At 44.3% G+C, this 6,238-nt stretch overlaps 1 protein-coding gene and 1 long non-coding RNA gene across 5 annotated transcripts in view; both read right to left on the bottom strand.

The window, feature by feature from the left end:
- The window catches only part of LOC143295484 (uncharacterized), a 52,070-nt gene extending 48,340 nt beyond the window's left edge, over positions 1-3,730 (bottom strand). The window contains exon 1 of one of the 4 annotated variants that reach the window (XM_076607206.1): positions 3,626-3,730. The gene's annotated coding sequence lies outside the window, so the exon portion shown is untranslated. Of the gene's footprint in view, positions 1-2,375; positions 2,507-3,614 lie in introns of those variants that run through there. The other 3 variants (XM_076607207.1, XM_076607208.1, XM_076607209.1) reach the window with 3 other exon arrangements.
- The window catches only part of LOC143295486 (uncharacterized), a 365,664-nt gene that overhangs the window by 52,904 nt on the left and 306,522 nt on the right, over positions 1-6,238 (bottom strand). The window lies entirely within an intron of this gene.

The following is a 6,238-nucleotide window of genomic DNA, read 5'->3' as shown; positions in this document are numbered from 1 at the left end:
GAGAGAGAGGGGGGCAGAGAGAGGGAGAAGAGCGAGAGAGAGAGGGGAGAGAGAGAGACAGACTGACACAGAGATAGGGGGGGATACACAGAGAGACAGACAGCGAGAGAGAGAGAGAGAGAGAGGAAGAGAGAGCGAGAGAGAGAGAGGGGGGCAGAGAGCGAGAGAGAGGGGAGAGAGAGAGAGAGAGAGAGAGGAAGAGAGAGCGAGAGAGAGAGCAGGGGCAGGGAGAGGGAGAGAGAGCGAGACAGAGAGGGGAGAGAGACAGACAGACTGACACAGAGATAAGGGGGGGATAGAGAGAAAGAGAGCGAGAGAGAGCGAGGGGAGAGAGAGAGATGAAGAAAGAGCGAGAGAGAGGGGGGTGGTGGAGGGGGGGGGCAGAGAGACGGAGAAAGAGCGAGAGAGAGAGGGGAGAGACATAGAGATAGGGGTGGGGGTGAGATAGAGAGACAGAGAGCGAGAGAGAGAGGGGGTAGAGAGAGGGAGAGAGATCGAGAGAGAGAGAGGGGAGAGAGAGAGGGGGGAGAGAAAGAGAGAGCGAGACAGACAGACAGAGAGAGACAGAGATAGAAAGAGAGAGAATGAGAGACAGACAGACAGACAGAGGGGGAGACAGAGACGGAGAGAGAGACAGGCAGACAGAGATAGACAGAGATAGAAAGAGACAGAGAGACAGAAACAGACAGACAGACAGACAGACAGACAGAGAGAACATGATGACGTCAAGCTGTTTACAGTTACAGGACAGCTGACCGTGTATACGACGCAACGAATCAGTCTTTTTTCTGATCACCCGTAGATTGTTGAGAAAGCCTTTTGGCCAATATAACACACAGAGAAGGTGACAGTCGAGTGGATAACTAGTTAGAGGCCTTGAATGTTCCTCGTTTTGGGTATGCTGTTTATTTATTTATTCATTTATCTGCATATCTATTCATTATTTTTATACGATTATTTCTGTTTTCAAGAGAAAATGTCGATTCTGAGAAAGAACAACCCACAAGTTTTGAAAGGGAAAGATGACAGTAATAATAATCACGACGCTGTCTTAGTAATTATGTTATATGGATTGTATAATTATGTGTCAGAATAGTTATAGTCACTGGATGGTTATATCGATGACCTGAACGTATAGTTCTAACGCACTTTCATTCCTCCATTTATGTATGTATATCATTGTTGTTTATTCCTTTATCTATTCATTCTCTCGTGTATTCATTTTTATTCATCAATTCATTTGGCAATATCCACATCTCCCCCCCCCCCCCTGTGTTCTTTCCGAAAACGGAAAAAAGTTGTAAACTGGTTGGTTAACTATCTCCATACGAACGGCGAAAGAGACGACGTTAACAGCGTTTCACACCGATTACCATCATCAAAATATTGCAAGTGGAAGGCTCTTATACTGAAGAAGTGAATGTTGACAAAGAATACCACAATTCTGACGACGGAAGCTAAAGGTTGGGTCATTCAGACACCCACTGGACATCCGAGGGGTCTGTGTAGAGGAGAAGAGAGGACTGGCCGTACTGAGTGAGTTAATAACATTGTAATATGTGCTCTACATTTTTTCCCCCAGTCGGATGACCTAAAGAAGGTTAGCCATACCGTGGAGGGAACGAAATGTTCAGTACAGTTTTCATTATTCACCAATTTACATCCCCCCCCTCTCCCAAACAGAAAAGTACAGGGAAAGAATTGTTGATACTTCCATTTTCCATTGATTTATAGAGGGTTTTTTGTTTTTGGGGGTGTTTTTTTAAATGATTTGTTTCGGACGTTTTTTGGTTTAAACAGTATTTTATTTGGAACATGTCACCACAATACAACACAGATATCGATGAACAGGACAACAAGAAAATCTTATATATAAAAGTCCTGTCCTGATACACGTACATACTGAATAATAATTTATGTGACGGATGTCATCATAACTACAAGTTAAGACGTGATCATACATGACTTTTTGAAGGGAACGATATCATTGAACAGACCCCTATTGACCCGAGACAGTCCCGGAACGAACGAACATTCCTCTCCACACTAGTCACCCACCCACCCATGCATGCAGGGACAAAGGGCAGGGTGACTGCATGGACACTGACGTATGTAGAGGAAGGTAAACTGAAGGGGGTGGGGAGCTGAGAGGGGGTGTGGGTGTGGGTGGTAGAGAGAGAGAGAAAACCGCGCACACGACGATCGTCACGAGACACTGTGACCCCCCCCCCCCCCAAAAAAAAAAAAAAATAAATAAATAATAATAATAATAATAATAAAAATAAATAAAATATAAAAGCCACACCCAAACTATTGTGTGTATTTCGCTGACTCACACACACACACACATAAAAAAAAAACCCAACAACACCCACACCGCATAAGAACTATAAACTCTAATCCTTTCCGATAAATCCAAGAATGAAGACGAACAGCTCTTGGTGTTGTTCACAGATGAAAACTTACCCGAAAACTGTTTATTCTTTTTTTTTTTTTGCAGCGAAACAAGCTATAATAATAATAATAATAATAATAATAATAAATGTGTTGCCTGTCTTACACACGTTACTAGTAAAAAAAACCAAAACAAACCACACTGTGTGTGTTAACTTAAAGACATGGTTTCAACACAAAGCTCAAGCACAGGCGCGTACACAGCCACTGGAGGAATCCACACTGCGCTGTTTTTTTTTTCTGCAAGACATACTGATATATCAAACCGTACCCCGCAGTGCGTTCCAAACGTGGGAGGTGGCGGCAACAAAGAAACGCGCGGAGGTAATGACTGGCTGTATTCAACTGCGCTTTTCTGAGCCGCTTTCGCCTTTGAGAAAAAAAAAAAAGGGAGTCCTCCTGTATGTAAGTTTTTTTGGGACTGTGCTGAATAAACTGATAGAGGGGCGTTGTTCTTGTCAATTTTGTGTGTGTGTGTGTGTGTGTGTGTGTGTGTGTGTGTGTGTTTCGCTTTCTCCGGGCAATGCCTCTGGTGACTATAATTTTATTTTCATTTTAATGTTGACAGTATACAGCATAATCTTACTTATTTGAGTATTCTTTTATTTCATTTCTTCGTTAGCTGTTTATGAATAAGTTATTGATATTGTAATGATAATAATACATGGCTCATCAGACGTCACGTTAAAATTGAAGTAACGGTGCCTGGTGGGTAAAAGGTGGAGATTTTTTTCCGATCTCGCAGGTCAACATACTTATGTGCAGACCTGCTTGTGCCTGAACCCCCTTTGCATGTATACACAAACAGAAGATCAAATACGCGCTTTGATATAAACACGCACTTTAAAGATCCTTTAATCCATGTCAGCGTTCGGTGGATTATGGAAACAAGAACATACCTAGAATGCACCCCCCCCCCCACCCCCGAAAACGGAGTATGGATGCCTACATGGCGGGGTTAAAAATGGTCATGCACGTAAAAAGCCATCTCGTGTACATACGAGTGAACGTGGGAGTTGCAGCCCACGAACGAAGAAGTGAAGATTTAAAAAAATAAATAAATAAAAAAGAAGAAGAAGAAGAAGAAGCACAAACAAAACGGAATACAAAACATTTCACTCGAACACACCACCACCAACAACATGAGATGTCATCATCACCCTTTCCTCACATAGGCTTTCCTATTCACACTGTCCTCTTCTCTTCACTTGACAACGGGCCTATGGTCCGAAACGTCGTGTAAAGACAAAGAGGATTCAACTACCACCCAAAAAGGTTTTTTTAAATTTTTTTTTATAAACTTTAGTTTTTTGTCTTTGAAGAATCCTGCAGTCATTTTTGTCTTCTTCCCTGGCCACACCACCACCAGTCTACAAGAAATAGGACACACATTTCAGTTCATAACTGTGTGTTTTGTTTTTGTTGTGGTTTTTTTTGGGGGTTTTCAACACACACACACACACACACACACACACACACACACACATACCACACTGTCACGGAAAATCTCGCCAAACCGGTTACCAGCAGTGACGTGCGTTCGTGCCTTGCCTGTCGAAAGAAGGAACAGCGGTAGGGTGTTTATCTGTGTTTAGCAATGGCACCGCACCGAAGTCATACAAAGCGATAGTCCCCCGTGAAATGGGGAGGAAGGTGGAGGGTGAGTGGAGGTGGGGGGGGGGGCGGGGGGGGGGGGGGCGAGTCGGAGAATGGGGCGGGGTTAGGTAGGAGGAAAAGGTTTTTCGGGGCTGGGCTTGTTTGAGGTGTGTGTGTGTGTGTGTGTGTGTGTGTGTGTGTGTGTGTGTGTGACAGTATGCGTGTGCCTCTGTGGAGGTGGGGTGGGGGTGGGGGTGAGGTGTAGGGGGTGAGGGTGGGGGGGGGGGTCGCACTTTAGATTCGTGCTTAGCTAGCTAGCTATGGCTGCCGTACGCCTATGGTATTTACCCCAAAAATTAAAGATCGAAATGACGTGCAATAAAATGATAAGAAGGACATTTGATGACTCACAAAAATTAACAAAAAACAACAACACCCCCCCCACCCCCCACCCCCCCACACACGCACACAGAGGCACACAAAAACGCGTGTGAGCTCACACACACACACACACACACACACGCACACACACACGCACAGTTCACTCATGGTGTCGCTGATGTGTGTGTGTGTGTGGTGTGTGTGTGTGTGTGTGTGTGTGTGTGTGTGTGTGGTCACGCGCGCACGTGTCTGCGTGCGTGCGTGTCATTTTGAAGTAGTGTGTGAGAGAAAAGTAAAGAAAAAAAGAAAAAAAAAGAGGTGGGTCGGTAAGGAGAGTGTGCGCTGTGAAACTGAGCTTAAAGGGCAGTGAGAGAACCAGTGAACCAGTGAACGGGAATATAATAATTATGATATGTGAGCAGCATTGTATAGAACTGACTCGCCCTGTGTGCTTTGGTCAGGATTGGGTGATAATTGATAAGGCTTTGGTTTCAATAATCTTTAATTGTTCAACCTTACACATGATTACAATGCAAACAAAGACAAAAGAGCATCAAAGACAGTTTCAGTTTCAGTAGCTCAAGGAGGCGTCACTGCGTTCGGACAAATCCATATACGCTACACCACATCTGCCAAGCAGATGCCTGACCAGCAGCGTAACCCAACGCGCTTAGTCAGGCCTTGAGAAAAGGAATGCCAACAGCACCCGGTGTTCCCAGGCGGTCACCCATCCAAGTACTAACCGGGCTTAACTTCGGTGTTTTCAACGTGGTATGGCCGTTGGCAAAGACAAAAGAGCATCAACAAGCTTAAAGCTTATACTGTGCTTATAACGTTGCACTTCAGTTTTTAACATGACGGCTGATGAACCAGACTCTGTCACCATTTGTAACAAATAACTTATTCATAAACAGAAAGCAAAGAAATCAAACAAATTTAATACACAATACAGTAAACTAATGCTACTATCAAAATATTAACATGAAGTTGAATTTATAGTCTCCAGAGGTATCGGCCTGATGGAAGAGATACAGGTTTGGTAACTGTTTGATATAGTGTCTTACTGAGTGTGTATTCAGTTAATTGTTTGATTTTCGAATTCGATCAGATTATGAATAAATATAATTATTCAAGAAAACCTTTGCAAGGGTGGGAAAAGAGAAAGTGGTGCGCGGTTGGAAATGGCACAGAGAGAGGGGGGGGGAGGAAGAGTGAGAGAGAGAGGGAGACAGAGACAGTGAGAGAGAGAGAGAGAGAAAGAGAGAAAGAGAGAAAGAAAGGGAGACAGACAGTGAGAGAAAAAGAGAGAGACAGACAGACAGTGACACTTACACACACACACACACACACACACACACACACACACACACACACACACACACACAAAGACAGAAAGAGAGAGGGAGACAGACAGTGAGAGGGACAGACAGACAGTGATAGAGAGAGAAAGGAGAGAGAGAAGGAGAGAGAGAGAGAGAAACTGACAGGCAGACACTGATAGAGAGAGAAAGCGAGTGAGAGACAAACAGTGAGAGAGTGAGAGAGACAAAGAGAGGGAGAGAGAGAGAGAGAGACAGATAGACAAAAGTGATAGAGAGAGGGGAGAGAGAGAAAGAGTGAGAGGGAGAGAGAGACACAGACAGAGAGAGAGAGAGAGAGAGAGAGAGATGCATGTTGCTGAACTGTTGCTGTCTCGTTTTAACTCACTCAGTACGGCCAGTCCTCTCTTCTCCTCTACACAGACCCCTCGGATGTCCAGTGGGTGTCTGAATGACCCAACCTTTAGCTTCCGTCGTCAGAATTGTGG

Source organism: Babylonia areolata, chromosome 20, assembly GCF_041734735.1.
Source record: "Babylonia areolata isolate BAREFJ2019XMU chromosome 20, ASM4173473v1, whole genome shotgun sequence".
Lineage (NCBI taxonomy): Eukaryota > Metazoa > Mollusca > Gastropoda > Neogastropoda > Buccinidae > Babylonia > Babylonia areolata.
This window is presented reverse-complemented; position numbering and strand designations above follow the sequence as displayed.